Source organism: Jaculus jaculus, chromosome 14 (genome assembly GCF_020740685.1).
Source record: "Jaculus jaculus isolate mJacJac1 chromosome 14, mJacJac1.mat.Y.cur, whole genome shotgun sequence".
Lineage (NCBI taxonomy): Eukaryota > Metazoa > Chordata > Mammalia > Rodentia > Dipodidae > Jaculus > Jaculus jaculus.
Genome location: NC_059115.1, coordinates 62,900,421 through 62,922,205, shown reverse-complemented (window position 1 = coordinate 62,922,205; position 21,785 = coordinate 62,900,421).

Below are 21,785 nucleotides of genomic sequence, written 5' to 3'. Positions count from 1 at the left end.
CTGGATGACAGGACATCTGTTGTCTGCTGACCATCTTCAGCACCTGAGTACAACATTTTAATTTTTCCTCTGTGGTCTCTTCACTTCATCCCTCCCCATCCTGGTCAGAAGTGACTACAGTTTCAGGCATGAAAATTCAGAGGGCCAATGATTGGTTCAGAGAAGAGAGGACGGCCCTTGCTGGGCCAGCGAGCATTAGCCCAGAGATGGTAGAGGAGGTGCTTAGCCTAGGGCTGCTAAGCTGCTCACAGGAGTCCTCCGTTACTATCTTTACCACCTTGTAGGGAATGCCTGCCTGTGGCTTCCAGCCACACAGAGGACAGCAAGACTGAGAGGGAAGGAGGCGGTGAGAGCACCCTCGAAGCACTTTTGAAAGTTCTGGGTGAAGCTGTGTTCTGAAATCACATGCTGACTGAGCGAGGTACATGAATCAGTAAACTCTTGAGTTTTCTTTAAGCCAGCTTGAGTTGGCCACGGGTTTGTCACTAATTTGCCATGTGTCTCGTCACTGATGCCTGGCTCCACAGTTCCCGCTTCATTCTCCCTTCCTGCCTTAGGCTACATTAGCTCACAGCCCTGAAGCCGCCCCAGGGCGTGCGTCTGCGTGGACGCGAGTTCTCTTGATCCTGTGACAGTAATCCTTTCAGCCACTGGTTGCTAAGGTTCAAGTTTTATCACCAAAGCATGCAACCAATGACTAAGGTCACTTTTCGAGGAAAAAAAATTAAAGCATGAGGTGAGCTTCTTGTGTGAGCTTCGCAAGACTCTGAGGGCCTTTGGCTCCAAGTGCTGCCCCTTCTGCCACCTGCTCCCGGCACAGGCTGGCACGCTGCTCTCGTCCCACTGCGGCTCCCTTCGGCAGCTCCCAGGCTGCAGGAGCGAGTCAACATGAGCCTTTGCCTCCATATGAGGCCGGCGCCTGTCTCAGCACGTATGTCATCATTTGTCGGTAAGACATAAACAACCAGGTTCAACCTCTTGGCAGCCACCGGGTGTTCCCAGGACTTGGTGTTCAGGCAGAACTACAGCATCGGGCCCAGGGCTGGCACAGAGACGCCCAGTTAACACCTCCTCCATGATGTTTCCTGAATCCCGATCCCTTGCATGGGCACGGGGAAGACCAGCTCCTTACAAACTCAATGCTGCACTTTTATGAGAGAGCAGAAAGGAGAATGAAAAGAGGGTTGGGCAAGAGGAGGAGGACAGGAAGAGGGGAACCAACCATATCTTTATTGTAACAACTGGGATAGTATTAACTAGATGCCAGGCTACCTTAACAGAGACCTTGCTGTTGTTCTTGTTGTGGTTGTTTTGAAGCAGGGTCTCACCCTCACCCGGGCTGACCTGAAACTCATTCTGTAGCCTCGGCTGGCTTTGAACCCACAGAGATCCTTCTACCTCAGTCTTCCAAGTGCTCATGTTAAAGGTGTGGGCCACCATGCCAGACCTTAAGACTACCTTAAATATTACGATAGCAACATTAATGGAACTTCAGTGAGTGCAAACTCTCTGTGTTATTTATTTATAAAATTAGCCTTGCAGGAAGGGCATATTAATAGAATTATTTTTTCAATACTGAGAAAGATGATAGAGAAATAAATTTTTAAAAATTACATTTGTCGGGCTGGAGAGATGGCTTAGCAGTTAAGCGCTTGCCTGTGAAGCCTAAGGACCCCGGTTCGAGGCTCGGTTCCCCATGTCCCACGTTAGCCAGATGCACAAGGGCGCACGCGTCTGGAGTTCGTTTGCAGAGGCTGGAAGCCCTGGCGCGCCCATTCTCTCTCTCTCCCTCTATCTGTCTTTCTCTCTGTGTCTGTCGCTCTCAAATAAATAAATAAATAATTTTTAAAAATTACATTTGTCACAAAACCTCCCTCCATAAGACCAAATCCCTAGTCATCTCTCCCTTTGTTTAACAGGTTTGTTGTGTGCATGTGTGCATGTGTGCATGCATGTGTGAGTATGCATGTGCACGTGCTTGCACTCAGGTGCACGTGCAGATGAATGCACAGTCTTCCTCTAGTACTTACAGGGGATTCATTCCAGGACCCCAACAGATATCAGAAGCTCAGATGCTCAAGTCCCTTGTATAATACAATGGCATATTATTTGAATGTAATCCATACACAGACATACGTCAGATCATTTCCAGATTATTTGTATCTTGTATAAACACTTGTTAGTGTACATTGTTTTGAGAATAATTACCATCTGTACATGTCCAGCACATACAACAATTTATATATTTTATTAGTTTATTTGAGACGGAGAGAATGGGGAAAAGGCAAACGAACTCCAGATATGTGTACCACCTTATGCATCTGGCTTATGTGGGTACTGGGGAATCGAACCTGGGTCCTTAGGTTTCACAGGCAAGCACCTTAACTGCTAAACCATCTCTCTAGCCCTTTTAAAAAAATATTTTATTTATTCATTTGAGAGAGGAAGAAGCAGATAGTGAGAACAGATGACTTTTAAAAAATATTTTGACCTGCAGTTGATTGGATCTAAAAATGCAAGCCCCATGAGAGGTTGGCTACATGTCTCAAAACAAAACAAAACAAACAATAAGCAGTTACTTGTGTCAGTTAGCATTAAGTCTCTCTCCCTTTCTCTCTCTCTCTCTCTCTCTCTCTCTCTTTTTGTTTTTTGTTTTTTGTTTTTCAAGATAGGCTTTCACTCTAAGTCCAGGCTAACCTGAAATTTACTATGTAGTCTCAGGGTGGCCTTGAACTCATGGTGATCCTCCTACCTCTGCCTCCCAAGTGCTGGGATTAAAGATGTGCACCACCACTCCCAGCTGCATTAAGTCTCTCTTATAAAATTAGACACCTTCTTTGGTGGACCCTCATGAAGGTCCACTCTCACTTGGCAAAGTAGTCCTGAGGTAAGCACTCGAGAAGCACCAGCACAAGGAACTCTAGAGTTCTTTCTGCACAAGTGCGGCTCCACGTTCAAGGCCAGCTCATGGCCTAGCACAGCTACTGGGGTTCTAAGCCTCACCCCTGCACTCCAGGTAGCAAAAAAGAATGAGAAGAAGGAAAGAACACCCTCCCCATTTGAGTCAACTTGACAGGAAGTCCATCATAACTTTCCTAGTTTCACCTCATTGACCAGAACCAACTCACATGGTCACAAATCACATAAAGGGGTCTGAGAAAAGTCAGATCTTTGGGTGGGGGGGTATAGCCAAGAAGACTGCAAAACAAGGCTCAAATACTAACAAAGATGGGAGGTAAGTAGCCTCCCCCACAACGACATTACTCATCTTGATAAATTCCAAAATGCTGCTTTTTTTTATTTTTACCAGAAAGAACAAGATATGTACATTAACAACGAACAAAACCTCCTTGACAGCTCCTGCATGCTTAGGGCTCTGTCTCATACCTCCATTGCGTGCATGTTTCCATCTGTGTTCCAGTGTAAAGGAAAAGTTAACCCATGTGAGCAGACACGCTGCTCCGTAAGAACGAGCAGTTCCGAGCACACGCACAAGAGACAAGCCCTGGTTCCACGCACAAGGAGACCCTTGACCTTAGCACTCAGATTTAGCAAATGCTGACTCAGAGCCAATTTTGCTTCTAGTGATCCTGCAGCAGACAGCTTAAGGTTCACTGAGATGAACTTTCAGACCAGACACAGTTATGGAGGAAGGGATATTTATTGAAGCCTACAGATCCAGGGGAAGTTTCATAAATGGCAGAAAAAACTGGTCTGCTTTCACAGGACCAAGCAGAGAGAGAGAAGTACAAACCTAAAAGCCAAAAGCCACAGCATACTTCGGGAACTCCAGCTAGGCACACTTTGCATATCTTTAGATTGAAATCTGAAACCCACCACCACACCTTAAGATCTACCCAGTGACACTGCCTCCAGCCAGGTGGCAAAAGATGCAAACTACAAACAAATAAAACACTGAATATATTGGGGGCCATCTATTCTATTCAAACCACCACAGATCCCTTTCTATTCTCCTGTTTATTTTTTTAATACATATATTTTTTGTTTATTTTTTTGAGAGAGAGAAGGGCAGGTAGAGAGAGATCAACAGTCTCTCTCTGGCTCACCTGAGCCAGAAGGTAAAACCCATCACCATAAGGTTATACATAGGTTTTTACCAGGGGAGGGCAAGCTCGCTCGCCCTCGCTCTCCCTCTCCCTCTCCCTCTCCCTCTCCCTCTCCCTCTCCCTCTCCCTCTCCCTCTCCCTCTCCCTCTCCCTCTCCCTCTCCCTCTCCCTCTCCCTCTCCCTCTCCCTCTCCCTCTCCGTCTCCCTCTCCCTCTCCCTCTCCCTCTCCCTCTCCCTCTCCCTCTCCCTCTCCCTCTCCCTCTCCCTCTCCCTCTCCCTCTCCCTCTCTCTCTCTCTCTCTCTCTCTCTCTCTCCCCCCTGCCTGGCCACTAGTGAACCTCTAGCTTTTGGTGAATTTCTCCTCATCTTGGCCCAGCTGGATCAAGGCAAGGGCAGAGCCCCCGACCCCTAGTTTTCCACATGGGCTCATTACCTGTTCTGCTCTGCACATGCAAGAGCTCTCTGTACTTTTTTTTGCTGTCCTCTCCACAAAAGTTGCAAGCCTACCACGTGGGTGTATTCATTTTCCTTCCCTTGGTTTTGTACTTCACTAAATAAATATAATAATTTAATAATTATCCTTCTCAGTCTTATTTTATTCAATTCTTTAGTTAAAAGTAGACACGAACGTAGAGCTTGGGGTTCAAGGACTTTCCTGAACCCCTGACACTGTTTCAAGAGTGGTACGTGGAGCTTTGCAACCAGATCTTGGCACCAGGGTTGTCCCTGACTCCTTGATATGAGTTTACAACAAACCTCCTTGCAGCAAGGGTGATGTTTTTGTCCTAACCCATATATACTCTCTTCCTTCTGTCCTAACTTAAAGGATTCTGTTGGTCTCCTCAGCTCATCTGTCCCTGGGACCACCCTTCAGTCAGTTAGGTTCCTGATAAATTGCAATCTATGCAGTCCTAGACCTTTCAGCTTCTTTTTTTTATTTTTTTTTTTATTTTCAAGGTAGGGTTTCACTCTAATCCAGGCTGACCTCTGATCTCTAATTCATTATGTAGTCTCAGGGTGGCCTTGAACTCACAGTGATCCTTCTACCTCTACCTCTACCTCCCAAATGCTGGGATTAAAGGCTTGCACCACCACACCAGCTCTTTAGCACTTTGGGGTCAGTCATCTTATACCAAAATAGATTTGTTCAAAAACAAATTCCTACATTGCAATTGGTAGTTATGCCCTATATATTTGAGAGAGAGAGAGAGAAAGATGCAGATAGGGAAAGAGAATGAATATACCAGGGCCTCCAGCCATTGCAAACAAACTCCAGATGCATGCGCCACCATGTGCGTCTGGTTTACATGGGTACTGGGGAACAAAACCTTGGTCTTTAGACTTTGCAGGCTTTTACTGTGAAGTCATCTCTCCAGCCTGGTAGTTATGTTTTAAGTTTCTTTTAAAGATACTTCTGGGTAATCTCTCTAGCTGTTATATTCTTACGGTTAAAGAAAGTTATTATGGAAAATTTAAACTATATACAAAAGCCTATAGGCATATGAATTTGCAGCTAATGGTTTAACAACTGAGTACTCAAATCTACTTACTATTTCACATCTACAATCCCTTTCCACATCCAATGACATATGCTTTCTTGTGCTACTCAAAACTTGTCTTTGAATGAAGCTTCGAACTGACATTTATAAGCAGTAGTTGCTCACCTGGATGGATATCAGATGTCATGTAAGTACAATGGAGAATTTGGGCGATGAAACCCCTGCCCATTGCACAAACGTGATAGATGTTGTCTGTGCTCTCTTTGCTAATACTGGGGCTTCAAGGACACCTTGGGACCCAGCAAGAGCCAGTTCTCTGTTCTACCTTCCGTTTCCTTACCTACTGTAGGTTAGTCTGTTCCTGGTCAGTTCTTGTGCATCAGAGGGTCTATTTCTGGCTTTGGTTGCCACTCTTCACTGGACTCTAGCTCGACTCTGTCTCCCTAGCTTTGGACCTAACCCCCACCCTGCAGCCAAGATGCAGAGACTCACCACCATGGCCAGAGAGTTTGCAGTGCTCTTCCTTCATGACCCCCACACTGCCTATCTCCCATCCTGAAGGCATCACCCACCTAGCAAAGCCACAAAGCACATCAGGACATACATGTGACAATGCTCCTTCTCCCACCTGAATATAAAAAGTGCCCAGCCTGTGCTGAGCATGGTGGCACATGCCTTTAATCTCAGCACTTGGGAGGCAGAGGTAGGAGGATCGGTGTGAGTTCAAGGCCACCCTGAAACTACAAAGTGAATTCCAGGTTAGCCTGGACCAGAGTGAGGCCCTACCTCAAACTACCCCCCGCCACCCGCCACCACCAAAAAAATTACCTAGCCTGGCTTGAGGACTGGGTATTTGATCTAAAAGATACCCCAAAGTGCGAATGATCAATTTTTTTTTCTGCAGTTCCTACTACAGAATGTGTATTCAAATGCAAGTTTAGGTTGGCATAGCAAAGATATAATCATGAAGCCTTGGTCATCAGGCTTAGTGGGTAAATCACACTTGTAACATCCTGGTTTGCAATTTAAAACATTTTATTTATTTATTTTAATTATTTATTTGAGACAAGAGGGAGAGAGAGAATGGCATGCCAAGGCCTCCAGCCACTGCAAAGGAACTCCACACACATGCACCACCATGTGCATCTGGCATGTATGGAACCTGGAGAATCAAACCTGGGTCTTTCGGCTTTGCAGGCAAGTGCCTTAACCACTGAGCCATGTCCCCAGCCCCTGGGTTTCAATTTTAGGCAAGCATGATGACAGCAGAAGTCAAGGTTACTTTTCCAGTTGCTTCTCTTCTCTGTTCCCCTACTCTGGGCCCAGAGTTCCTGGCTTATCTGTACAGTCTTCTCCCTAGGAATTTGTCCTCGGCTTTCTTCAGTGGAGTAAATGAATGTGTTCTCAGTGGCTACCCTTTGCTTGAACTTTCTACCTTCCAGAAATAGAGCCTGGCTCCAGCCAGCTCACGCTGTGGGCTGTGAAACATCCTGGCACAGAGGAGCGGCATCACTGCCCAGGCCTTAGACAGGACCCCGCACACCACAAGCAGCATGCCGCGGCCCCCATGCCCTCTCCTCCCCTCCAGGACGGAGCCCTGCCATCCGCTGGCTGCTCAGAGTGCGCCTTTTAGTCTCTTGTTTTCCTGGCTGCTATGGAGAAACTGGGACTGAAACTCAGCCTCCATTTTGAAAAGTTGCTTGCACTATGAGCCGAATGGATGACCATTACTTGAGTGCAGAATCTTTGAATGGGTGAGGACTTGACTATAAAGGAACTGTAGTGCTACTCTCGTGGCTCTGGTTAAAGGATGTTGAGGTAAGCTTCTACTAGACATTTTGAACACCCCAGTAAATGTATGCATGGGCAGGGGAAGGAAGGGGCTAGAGTGACTGAAGCCTGCATTTCCACTTTAGAGAAGAGCCTTAACAGAGAGTCCAGATGTAACAGTAATACCACCCATCAGGGTAACATGTAGCTCGGCTTCTCCACACCATTACATAAAAAAGTAAGAAGGAATAAAGATAAAATTGCAAGTGTCAACCCTGGTCAATGCACACGCAATGGAAAAATTAATCTGAGCAAATATTTTCCCCTCCAGTCTGTGCTTTGATTTATTTACCCATGTCATCTTTGGTCTGTTATTTTAAATATTTTATTTGTATTTATTTATTTGTCAGAGAAAGAGAGAGATGAAAAGAGAGAATGTGTGTACCAGGGCCTCTAGCCACTGCAAACAAACTCCAGATGCATGCACCACCATGTGCATCTAGCTGACGTGTGTTCTGGGGAATCAAACCTGGGTCCTTTGGCTTTGCAAGCAAGCACCTTCACTGTTACGCCACCTCTCCAGCCCTGGTCTGTTATTTTAAAACCTCAAGAAGGGAAGGGTCATCGCCACAGGCAGTCTCCCTATCACACACAATTCAAGCTCCCAGACCTGACCAAAGGAAGCTGATGACGGGTCCTTCGTCCTGTAGGTACAGATGGCAGCTCTGCCCACAAGACGTTCCATGGCAGCGGGCAGCAAGGACCAGTCACTGTCCCTCAATTGTCTTGAGCAAGTCTGGCGGTTAATTTTAAGTGGATGTGTTCCTCTGCCTCCTTGATTCATGTGTAGCATCTCAGTATGTAGAAATCAGACCTCCTTTTAAACAGCACATTTCAGAAACAACCCTTCAGGAGACCCACGGTTTATTGAACGAAGGGCCGGCATGGAGGCAGAAGTGTCCGTAGACCAGTAGCAGAGTGCTTGCCTGGCATGCACGAGGCCCCGGGATTGCTTCTTAGCACCACAGCATTGGGGGAGAGGGGAGAGAAAGCTAAGCAAAAAGCAGGTGGAATTAGTGCTAAGTAGGTAAATATCTAATGGCCAATTCTGCAGGGAAACACACGCTTGGGCATGTGGCATTCCCTCTATCCCCCATGACATGACTACACTGGCAAATGTCAAGTGACTAACTTAACTTCATTGAATACAGCAGAGCAGAACAATTCCAAAAGGGAAACAATACTGCAGCTCGCTAAAGGAGCAGCTACTATTTATTTTTTTTGTTCTTTCTTTTTTTTTTTTTTTTATTCTAGCCCCAGAAATGTATGTCAGATACTTCTGGGACTCATTGTCATATCCTTACCTCTTCCCTGCCTGGTGCTGACTTGTTAACTAGTGACTTTGTATTTCTGCTAGTGTCCAGACAACTTAGGGCTAACTTGATCCAAATCTCCACATCTATGTACCCGAGAAAAGTCAGGCAGCATAAGGATTAAACATGGGTTCTGGGGTCCAGATAAAGTTGGCTAAAAGTCTGTTCTGTCTTGAGAACAGATTAGGCAGCTTAGAGTAAGTTCAATGACCTCTCCTAACCTCTTGCATATTGGTGTATAATAATAGTGTAACAAGCTCAGAGAGTAGACATGAACCCTAAATAGCAAATGTGCATGAAGCACTTGATTCAGCATCTGGCGAGCACACGGGCTCCATAAATAGCACCTATGACATAATTATCCCCATTACCCGATCCCTGAACTATTCCATCTCACTAGTCTATTGAGCCCCTTTGTGTGCAGTATTAAAGCCTCAGTTTCCCCTGCTGGGTACCAGGGTTCATCCAGTATCTCACCAGGCTACAGAGACCTAGGACGTGACAGTCATCAGTCCTAAAGTCCCATGGCAAGTCATTTGACTCTTAAAAAGAAATAGTGCGGGCTGGAGAGATGGCTTAGGGGTTAAGCGCTTGCCTGTGAAGCCTAAGGACCCCGGTTCGAGGCTCGGTTCCCCAGGTCCCACGTTAGCCAGATGCACAAGGGGGCGCACGCGTCTGGAGTTCGTTTGCAGAGGCTGGAAGCCCTGGTGCGCCCATTCTCTCTCTCTCCCTCTATCTGTCTTTCTCTCTGTCTGTCACTCTCAAATAAATAAATAAAAAATGAACAAAAAATATTTTTTAAAAAAAGAAAAAAGAAATAAATAGTGCAACAGCATTTCCAGCAATAAGACCTATCGCTAAGACCTAACCCTCACAACGCAGAGCATCAGCCACTGTACGAGCATGGCTAAGACCTAATCCACGGTAAACAGAATGCATTTTTTAAAATTTTTTTAAATTAATTATTTATTTATTTGAGAGCGACAGGCACAGAGAGAAAGACAGATAGAGGGAGAGAGAGAGAATGGGCGCGCCAGGGCTTCCAGCCTCTGCAAACGAACTCCAGACGTGTGCGCCCCCTTGTGCATCTGGGTAACGTGGGACCTGGGGAACCGAGCCTCGAACCGGGGTCCTTAGGCTTCACAGGCAAGCGTTTAACCGCTAAGCCATCTCTCCAGCCCACAGAATGCATTTTGAAAGCGGAGGCCACCGTGAGTGAGGGCTGAGAACACGGGCAGGCCTGGAGCGGCCCATAGGCAGGAGCCTGTCCCATGCGGTCACTGGTTCTGAGCTCCAGCATCTCACCTTCCCCCCACCCGCCCACCTACCTGCCCCTCATCTAAGAGCCGATTTGCTCTTCGCCTCCACCCTGTACTGAAAGTGCTTGGCCCCGCTTCCCCACTAGGCCCTGCACAGGAGCAAAACCAGCTTTTAAAGTTGACCACGATTCTTCTGTTTTGGTGTCACTTTATAGTTTTGCTTCCAGACATGTTTTGACCATATTAGAAAGTGCAGGGCCAGAGCTGACCTATTAGCGTCACTTCCCACTTATGGAGGAACGGCGTTGGGGTGAGGGAGTGACAAAGGAGAGAGGTCTCACAGTGTTCCTGCCAGTGCTGGGCCCTTGGCTAGAGGTGTCCCTCCAGGATGCCTTTTCATTTTAACTGGGTTCTGACCACAAGCCAGTTTTCTCTGTCAAGTGCCAAGCTGGACAGCAGCCCCAGTTCAAGGCCTGTAATGTGGTGATGCTCTCCCCATTCTGTCTGAACAGACTGTTCCCAGCTCGACTACTTCTACGGTGACGGTGACCAGAACACAGCTGAGGCCCTGTGCTTACCCTAAATGGAATGTCAGCCTGGGAGTTATGTGAAGGCTTTGAGGAGCCTCGGGAGAAAATCGTTAAACGATCACTGGAGCTGGGAAGGACTCAAGACTGAACTCTCCCCGCTTCTCTTTGCCTCAAAGTACAAACCTCAGCAGAGCGATGGAGGGACGCGAACAAAGTCCCCAGACTGCTTGCCCACTGACCAAAGAAGGTGCATAGACCCCACGTCCTTTGACTCCTCATGCAAAGCCCTTCCCCCTCGGGCCAAGACTATTTCTTGGACTTGCAATCCTCTTCTAAGCACTGGGGATTTCAGTTGCTTTTACAAGAAGGGAAAGGGTAGGTGGACAAGATGGTTAATCCAAGTGTGGGAGGCGAACGTGGCTCTCCTTTTCTGTTGCAGCCTCCTGCTGCTTCTTTATCCACTGTGTCCAAAGTAAAAATTAGAAAATGTCAACAATACTGTAAACATAAAGCATTGTACCTTAAAAAAAAAATGCCGTGACCTCTTTTCTTGAACGATGTAAGGCCTAACTCCCCAAATAATAAGTTTCTTTTTCAAATGAGATCAACCATCTGAGTACTAGAAACACCATGCCCACAATGTTTCAGAACTCTTTTTAAGAATTTTGTTGAGATTCGAGCCGGGCGTGGTGGCACACACCTTTAATCCCAGTACTCAGGAGGCAGAGGTAGGAGGATTCCAGTTAGTTTGAGGCTACCTGAGATGACATAGTGAATTCCAGGTCAGCCTGAGCTATAGTGAGACCTTACCTTGAAAACAAAAAAAAAAAAAAAAAAAAAAGAATTTTGTTGAGATTCTTTAGCACAGAATGTCTCAGTGTAATGAGCAATGGTCTACCTTAGTGAAATCTTGCTCTAAACATCTTCAGCAAAGGCCACTATCCTTTTTCACCCTTTACCATGTGGATTCACAGAATATTGGCCGTGTATGTGGATCCTGATCTCCCAGCTGTGAGGACTTAGTAAATCTCATAAAATGCATTGTGTCTCAGAAGGAAAGAGCTATGAGTCTTCTTGTTCCTTGTCCTCAGAAGAGCAAACCAGAGTCACTTTTTAATACCAGCTAAATAGTTCCAATGCCACATGATGGAAGGTTCCCTCCTTCCTCCCACCTCCGAGTTTTATGGACTTCCAGCTGGTGCTGAGCATTTCTTTTAAAAATAGTTACATATAAAAGGGAAGTATGAGGTCCAATATGGAAAAGGATTCCCAGACTAGAAGACCTTTCATTTGTCAATAAAAGATTTATTTAAAAAAAATTAAAATTAAAAGAAAATGCTTGGTTTTTAAGGAGGTTCTAAGAGAGAATAAGACCTTTGAACAAACAAATAATTTTGTAATGCAAACAAATAATTGTGCAAAAGACCCATTTTCAGAGCTGGAGAGGTAGCTTTGTGGTTAAGGTGCTTGCCTGTGAAGCCTAAGGACCCAGGCTCAACAACCCAGAACCCATGTAAACCAGATGCACATGGTAACACATGTGTCTGGAGTTCATTTGCAGTGGCTAGAGGCCCGAATGTGCCCATTCTGTGTGTGTCTAATAAATAAATAAAATAAGGAACTTTTTAACAAGACCCATTTTCAGAGCCTAATTTTAGCCTAGATGTTGTGTCAGCTCCTTTTGTCATTGCTGTGACCAATCTCCTGACGACAAGCAGCTTAAAGGAGGATTTACTTTGGCTCATAGTTTAAGAAGGGAGGTTGCCAGGAGTGGTGGCGCACACCTTTAATCGCAGCACTCGGGAGGAGAGGTAGGAGGACTGCCGTGAGTTCGAGGCCACCCTGAGACTACATAGTGAATTCAAGGTCAGCCTGAGCCAGAGTGAGACCCTACCTTGCAAAAAAAAAAAAAGGTGGACAGTCATGGTGGGGAAGGAATGGCAGCAGAGTATGAACCAGCTGATCACACTGTACCTGTAGTAAGGAAGCCGAGAGCAGACAGGAAGAGGAGCTGGGCTATAAAGTCCACCCCACAGTGACCCACTTCCTCCACTGAAGCTCCACCTCCTGAAAGCTCCTCAACGTTCCAAACCGGCTCTAGTACCTGGGAGCCAAGCGTTCAAACACATGAGCCCATGTTGGACATGCCGCATCCAACCCACCACAGACAGTATTGGAAAGCTGGAACAGAGAGCGCGGAACATACCGAGAGAAAGCAGACCGCCCATGAACAGTGCCGGAAGCGCTCTTCTCCTCCTCTCGCCCAGTACACATGCAATGGTGCCAGCAGTGAAGGAGCCAGTATATAACTAATCCAAGAACAGTCTTGACCTACAGTGGAAAAGTTTTGTGTATCCTTGTGGATCCTCCTAACTGAGAGGGCAATTCCCTCCTCAGCCTGAGAACTTTTCTGCCTTTCTTCTCTCTCACCTCAACTCTTTCTTAAAATAAATCTTTCATAATTTATTCTCCTTTGTGTCCAATTTTTTTTAATTCTTTGCTAATAGCAGACAAGAACTTGAAAGCCACTGGCTTGGTGGCTTGGATGCTTCTTTGGGAGCTGCTGACTTAGGGAGTTCGAAGCCCTCATAGTTCCCAGAATGTTCTCTCTCCTGCTACAACAAGAGTTGCAGTCTGAGGATACTCAAAACTCATCAAAAGGGGGCTGGAGAGATGGCTTAGCGGCTAAGCGCTTGCCTGTGAAGCCTAAGGACCCCGGTTCGAGGCTCGGTTCCCCAGGTCCCACGTTGGCCAAATGCACAAGGTGGCGCACGCGTCTGGAGTTCGTTTGCAGAGGTTGGAAGCCCTGGCACGCCCATTCTCTCTCTCTCCCTCTATCTGTCTTTCTCTCTGTGTCTGTCGCTCTCAAATAAATAAATAATTAATTAATTAAAAAAAAAACTCATCAAAAGGGCTGGGGGAATGGCTTAGCAGTTAAGTGCTTGCCTGTGAAGCCTAAGGACCCCAGTTTGAGGCTCAATTCCCTAGGACCCCCGTTAGCCAGATGCACAAGGTGGTGCATGCATCTGGAGTCCATTTGCAGTGGCTGGAGGCCCTGGCATGTGCATTCTCTCTCTCTCTGTCTCTCTCTGTCTCTCTCTGTCTCTCTCTGTCTCTCTCTCTCTCTCTCTCTCTGCCTCTTTCTCACTCTGTCTGTCACTCTTAAATAAATGAATAAAAATAAACAAAAAATTTTAAAAATCATCAAAACAGAAAATCAGAGAGTCCAACACTGAAAGAGACATAATATGTCCTCCATGGCTCAGGAACCACTGCAGAAGAGGGAGCAGAAAGAATGTAAGAGCCATAGGATGGGAAGGCATACTCAGAGATATTGTCTGGCCCCAAAGAAGTTGACTGGTGTATTCATCATCCCATAGTGATTACCAACAACCCGACTGAGAAGGGCCCTGAGTGCAATGGGGGGTGTGAAAAGAGGACATACAAGTATAACCCAACGGGAATAGGACCACCTTGCAATGAATTCATATATTACACCTCTAAATTTTAAAAATGAAGAAAAGGGCTGGAGAGATGGCTTAGCAGTTAAGCGCTTGCCTGTGAAGCCTAAGGACCCCGGTTCGAGGCTCGATTCCCCAGGACCCACATTAGCCAGATGCACAAGGGGGCGCACGCGTCTGGAGTTCGTTTGCAGTGGCTGGAGGCCCTGGCGCGCCCATTCTCTCTCTATCTGCCTCTTTCTCTCTCTGTCTGTCACTCTCAAATAAATAAATAATGAACAAAAAATATTTATTTATTAAAAAAAATAAAAATGAAGAAAAATGGGCTGGAGAGAGTGCTTAGTGGTTAAGGTACTTGCCTGAAAAGCCAAAGGACCCACATAAGCCAGATGCACAAAGTGGCACATGTGTCTGGAGTTCACTTGCAATGGCCGAAGGCCCTGGCACACCCATTCTCTCTCTATCTGCTTCTTTCCCTCTATCAAATAAGTAAATAAATTTGATAAATAAATAAAATAAAATGAAGGAAAAGAAAGAGATATGGTCTAGACTCCTTTCAGCCCCTTGCCAACCAAATTGTACAAATCTCAGCCAACAAAATCTGAAGTTTACCTAGTGGAGACTTAGTACCAGAGTTAAACATTTGGACCACTCCAGTGTGGCTCCTGGATGAAAATGTTTAGACTTGCTCCTACTTGGATCACAGACATTAGCCTTAGAGGTCATTGCAGGAAAGACCCTTCCTCCAGTTTCCCTGATAACATTAGAAAAGGAAGAGACATCTCCCAATCCCTTCTGCTCTTTTTTGGTCTACTGTACCTATAGTATGATGATTAACCACCCAAATGCTAATTTGTCTTTTCATGTAGCAGAAGGCCCTGGTCAGCAAACTCTCCCAAGAAAGATATTTTTACATGAGGTTATTTTAATGCAAACAAAAAGGGGGAGGGAGGAAGAAGGGAAGCAAACATTGCATACCCATTGAAAGTAGAATGATTGTTTTTATAAGGCCACATGTCATCATTTGTAGCTGATTTCAACTCATCACTTCTAGAGCCACTGGGAGGAAAGGCTGCAATGAGTCAGCCAAGAAGCATTGGGATGAATTTAGACAGGGCTTGGGGGATTCTGCAACGGAAGACTACAAGTTGCCTATGAAAGAGCGCTGGTCTTGAGGCTTGATCCCAGGGCCACTGAAAAATGCCCTTAAGGAGGAAGACTGCCATGGCTTTGCATGGTTGGCTCAAATGTAAACCAGGGCTGTATTTTGGCCTCATACTTAGTGAGTCAATATTTGCAAAAGGGCTGCAAATATCACTTCATGGAAATGTTATTACTGTGTTCCTGTGGTCTCACATTTTTGTTTACTTATTTATTATAAGGTCTCTTATCAGGAAGCTACCACTTGGGTGCAGAATGGCACACTGCTTATAAAAATCTGCCACATAGTCCCTCCTGAGGTCCAGGAGAAAAAAGCAAATCAACCCTGACCTTTCCTCCCTCCTTTAGCAAAGGATAAAAGAGCAGGATAGCCAAGGGGCAAGCGGACTAGCACTGTGGGCTTTACCTAGTAAGGGAATGGCCCAACTTGATGATCATAGAGCCCAGCATAAAAATGTGGGCTCCCCAGCTGGAGGGATGGCTTAGCAGTCAAGGCAAATGCCTGCAAGGCCAAAAGACCCAGGACCCACGTTAGCCAGATGCACAAGGGGGTGCATGCGTCTGGAGTTTGTTTTCAGTGGCTGGAGGCCCTGATGTGCCTATTCTCCCCCCCCCCACCCTTTCTCTATCAAATAAATAAATAAATATGTGGGTTCTCTTTCTAGCTAGGCACGGTGACTCACATCTATAATCCCAGACCTCCAAAGGATGAAGTAGGAAATTGGCCATGAGTTTGAAACCAGCCTGGGTTATAGAATGGGTTTCAGGTCAGCTGGGGCATTGTCTGTGAAACATTGACCAAAAAAAAAAAAAAAAAAAAAAAAGTCAAGCATCACATGTTCTCTCTCATATAGAGATCCTAGCTATAGATGACTGGATTTGTGTGTGAGTAGGAAGAAAACTCAGTAGTAAAGGCCGGTAAACTAGAAAAGAGATATAAAGGGAAGAGAAAGGAAGGGAGGGGGATACTTAATAGTATGGTATTGTAAATATGTAAGTAGAAAAATAGATTAATGGGGGTGAAATGGCCCAAGTGAGATTAGGGGAAGAGATTGAGTAAAGGAAAGGTGGAGTGAGGGACAATCAAAATCTAAGAGGATATAAATAAATCATATGGAAACCTACTGCTTTGGACAATGGAACAGTCAGGAGCTGTAGATTGTTGCTAGAAAAATTTCAGGGATGGGATAACTTCCAGTGAGCTTTTGGCCAGTGATGTCCCTGATGCCCCCAAAACATTAGAGGCCATTGTTGAGGCCCTTGGTTTCCCACCAGGAATAGATGGTAAGACCCTATTGCTGAAGACTTCACATACTTTGGCTGCAAGGCCACTGAGAAATCCTGCTGGAAATGAGCTGAGAACCTCCTTCATCTAGATGAGCTGACAGAACACTGGAAGAAGCCATTCTGTATGCAGCACAATCAGAAAGAGAAAACACCAGTGAAAATACTCAACAGTGGACACTGCAAGCCTTATAATTGGCCAGCCAGGCCAAACGAGCCAATGGGTGCAATAGTGGCATGTCTGTCATGGTGGAAACCAACTGCCTTCCAATTGGACTGCAGGCCCGCTCCAAAGGAGGGAATACATATCCCTGATACTGAAAACTTAAAACAGGGGTAGTCATGAGCCCTTGGAATGTAATGTCTACTGCTGTCCAGCTAAATGTATATACTATGCTTATCAAACTGCCCAGTAAGCACTTCTCTTAATGTTTATACCCTTATATTAATGCTACTCTCACTTTTTAAAAAAATTTTTTTTGTTCATTTCTATTTATTTATCTGAGAGTGACAGAGAGGGAGAGAAAGAGACAGATAGAGAGAGACTGGGCACTCCAGGGCTTCCAGCCACTGCAAACAAACTCCAGATGCGTGCGCCCCCTTGTGCATCTGGCTACGTGGGTCCTGGGGAATCAAGCCTCAAACCAGGGTCCTTAGGCTTCACAGGCAAGCGTTTAACTGCTAAGCCATCTCTCCAGCCCCTACTCTCACTTTTGATAGAGAATCTTCTCTTTTCAGATGGCAGTGACCTTGAGATGACTCAGAAGGCATCATGGTGCTGGGAAGAAATGACTGGACTGCTCAGTACTGCAATATCTCTATCACACCCTCTAAGGCTTGGGGTCCATTGTGAAAGAGGTGGCAGAAAGAACATAAGAGCCAAAGGAATGATAGGACTTCTTACAACGTGCTCCCCCAGACACAAAATGTCCTGGATATTCATGACCTCACAGTGCCGGACACTACCTACACAAGACCATCATAATAGGAGGAAAAGATGATGACATCAAAATAAGAAGACTGATTGGAGAGGATATTATGGAGAGTGGAGATTCAAAGGGGAAAGTGGGGGGAGGAAGGATATTACCATGGGATTTTTATAATCATGGAAGTTGTTAATTTAAAAAATTGAAGAAAAAAAAGTGATTTTTGTGCTAATCAATCCAGTCCTGTTTCTGTCTGCTTTTGGTTCATGGCTATCCTACTCAACTGAACCAACAGAACAAGGAAAGGGTATTGGGGTCTTGTGTTCAACTTCATGATGACTTAGACTGAGAGATGCATCATCTTTGGTAGAAAGAGCCTCTTCCAGGGGGTTACATCAATTCTGATACAAATCTAACTGAATAAACTGAGTATGGTGCTGTATGCCAGCCTAGCACCTGGGAGGCAGAGACAAGAAGATTAGAAGTTCGAGACAGCCTCAACTACCTAGCTTGAGCTACCTGAGACCCTATCGCAGAGCACAAAATGAAACAAAAGAAATCTCCGAGTGTCTGTGCTCCTGGGGATTTGGAGCTTCCAGTTAAGGTTCATGTGCCATGAATTCCCCCCAAAAGAACGCTCTTACAAATTGTGGTGGTTTGATTCAGGTGTCCCCCATAAACAAAGGCATTCTAAATGCTAGGTCCCCAGCTGATGGAAATTTGGGAATGAGCCTCTTGGTGGCTAGGTATTGTTGGGGGTAGGCTTATGGGTATTATAGCCAGTTTCCTCTTGGCAGTGTTTGGCATACTCTTCTGGTCCCGTTGTCCATGTGATGTTGGCCAGGAGGTGATGTGCACCCTCTGCTCATGACATTGTTTTTTCCTGCCATCATGGAGCTTCCCCTTGAGTCTGTAAGCCAAAACAAACCCCTTGTTTCCCACAGGCTGCTCTTGGTCGGGTGTTTTCTGCCAGCAATGCGAACCTGACTGCAGTGCTAATGATGTTTAAATTCTCTTAATATTGCCAAGCTAAGTCCTGCGCCCACTTGAGCACTGCTTCTCGATTGCACCTCACTTTCTTCAGTTTGTAACAAGCAAGAGTCCAGAAAAGAAATTTCTTCTAAACTGACTTGCTGGTGCCAAATGAAAACCATTTCAGACAACCCTGGCCTTTTGTTACAGTTCAAGAACCCACTGCTGCCTGCCTCTATATTTACTGTGTCGCAGTTTTAAGTGTTAGGAACAGCACACCAAAGTTTACCCAGGGGATTCGCTATCAGTTACTCATGCTAACATGCATATAAGGGCAGGTAGCTATTAACACTAGCACATTCCAAACGAAGACACGTGGGGAATTTGAGGCAGAGCCATGATCAAAGCTAGCAATGCTCACACTATTACTGCCGTAAGTGGATTTTTGTAATTTTGGGATTGACTCATTACTCAAAGGACCACCTTTGCTAGAAAACCCTTTTCAACCACTCCAATCCACAGTGAGTTTCTTGATTGCTTCTACTAGCCACCCATAGAACTCTTGCTACACATATTTTTTATTTTTTAATTTTTTTATTAACAACTTCCATGATTATAAAAAATACCCCTTGGTAATACCCTCCCCCCCCCCACTTTCCCCTTTGACTCTCCATTCTCCATCATATCTCCCCACCTCTTAATCAGTCTTCTTATTTTGATGTCATCATCTTTTCCTCCTATTATGATGGTCTTGTGTAGGTAGTGTCCCCCACTGTGAGACCATGGATATCCAGGCCACTTTGTGACTGGGGGGAGCACGTTGTAAGGAGCCCTACCCTTCCTTTGGCTCTTACATTCTTTCCACCACCTCTTCCGCAATGGACCCCAAGCCTTGGAAGGTGTGATAGAGATATTGCAGTACTGAGCACTCCAGTCATTTCTTTCCAGCACCATGATGCCTTCTGAGTCATCTCAAGGTCACTGCCATCTGAAAAGAGAACATTCTCTACCAAAACTGAGAATAGCATTAATATAAGGGTATGAACATTAACAGAAGTGCTTACTGGGAAGTTTGATAAGCATAGTATATACATTTGGCCAGACAACAGCAGACGTTACACCCCTAGGGCTCATGACTACCCCTGTTTTAAGTTTTCAGTATCAGGGATGTATTCTCTTCCCATGGAGTGGGCCTCCAGTCCCATTAGAGGGAAGTTGGCTTCCCCCATAACAAACATGCCACTATTGCACCTGTTGGCTCATTTGGCCTGGCTGGCCAATTATAAGGCTTGCAGTGTCCACTGATGAGTATCTTCACTGGTGATTTCTGTTTCTCCCATTGAACTGCATGCAGAATGGCTTCTTCTAGCTTTCTGTCAGCTGGTCTACATGGAGGAGGTTATCAGCTCAGTTCCAGCAAGATTTCTCAATGGCCTTGCAGCCCATTCCTGGTGGGAAACCAAGGGTTGCTACACATTTTTAAAATATTTTATTATAATTCATTTATTTGACAGAGAGAGAGAGGGAGGGAGAAAATGGGTGCTCCAGGGCCTCCAGCCACTGCGAAGGAACTCTAGACATGTGAGTCCCCTTGTGCATCTGGCTAACACAGATCCTGAGGAATCAAATCTGGGTCCTTTGGCTTTGCAAGCAAATGCCTTAACCACGAAGCCATCTCTCCAGCCCTCTTTGTCTTTAATCATATCTTTCTTGTATAGTTAGACTTTCCTAGTAGTTATATTATTACCTTTCTCCTGAGTATTTTCCTCTTAAGGATATTACTGGGGGTGGTTTTTTTCTTTCTTTTTTTTTTTTTTTTTTGAGATGGGGCTCTCATGTAGCCCAGACTGGCCTCAAACTTGCTAGCCAAGGATGACCTTGAACTTCTTATCCTATTGCCTCTACTTTCCAAATAATAAGTGCCAAAGAATATATGAATGTCTTTCCTGCTCCCTGCCACTTGCCTGTTATCAAATGAGACTGAAAGTGTTCTTGTCTCTGGCCGCCCTAGACTGGGTGGCTGCTGACTGAAGGTAGGAAGCTGGATTTACAGTGAACTGTGATGTCTTTCTCAGTTTGACTCCAGGACACATGGACTCACTCCTCTAGGGTCTGCCTCCTTGGTGGTCTTTTCCTTGGAGGGGAGGCATCTCGGGGGAGGAGGAGCTCTTCTCATGAAGGATTAGAGTGCAGGAAACACAGAAAAGCCAGCAAGCTTCCTTTGGAATGGGAGGAGCCCCAGAACTGGGAGTCCCTACGGCTCTGGTTTAGGGTTTTTACAGAAGCCCCTCTCCCTCCCTCTCTCTCTCTCTCTCTCTCTCTCTTTCTCTCTCTCTCTTTCTTGTTAATTTGTCAGTCGTTTAGTAGGTCAGTTGTTGGTCCACAGCCCTGATTAGTTCCCCCATTCCTGGTGAGGGGCCTGGTGATTGTCCCTCCTAGAAGCGTTAGGAAGGGGATAGGGCCAGGGCAAAGGATTCCTGAATTCCAAGGTGGCCTCACCCTGGTCCCTTATTATCTCTAACTGCTTGTTTGCTCTAACTGTCCCTCCCTCCAAACCAAGGAACAAGCCATGGCTTCCTTTGAATCTCTGCAGGAGCTTTGCTGGACAGATCTGGAACTGTGAACTCCCCTCGTGACCTGGCAAGCTTTTGCATAAGCAAGCTCAAAAGCTAATTTTGAGTTGGGCACCTGCAGCTTACATGGTTGCTCTGGGGAACTGGAAGCAATGACACTGCTAAGTGACAGCTGCCTCCCGTGCTCAAACCAGCAAGCTTAAGAGTACCTATTTGTAGAGAAGCTATTCCACTGTGATGTGCACACATGAGAGCCCGTTTGTAAGCTTTACTTAACATGAACACACAGAGAAAACATAACAAATCTGCTTACTTACTAATAAATGCATGAGTGCTCAATGCCGACTATTCGGGAAATGAAAAGCACAGTCATAAAGTTAACCACGATCTTGCCCCCTTCACCAGACGTAAACACATTGAGCTGATACCATCTTTCTTGTCTGTTTCCTAAGCAAACTTTTTTTCTATAACTGTAATTTTACAGTTTTATAATCTGATTTTTTTCATTTAAAATTTTTACTTAGCACTTTCTCAATTTATGAAAAATTCCAGAAACATGATGGTAATAACTCCAGAATATTTCATGTCACTGAGGTTCCCTGATAATTTAACTGTGCTTTTATTACTAGATTGATCATATGTCATGCCAATGTCACTGCAGCATACAACTGAGAAACCTGTCTCAAATAATTCCACCGAAGTCTCTTTGGAAATAGTCAAATAAATTCTATTCCTGCTAGAGAAAATAAGACTCATTTCTCAGGACAATGCTAAGTTCTTTTTCGGCTGTATAAAAATGGCCAGTATTGCTGACCCTGCAGCTGCACCATCCACATTGCCCCTCACCTATTCATGACTCCGAGACCCTTTTCTTGCCAGCTGACAGCTTGTTAGGTAAAGCCCCTGACTT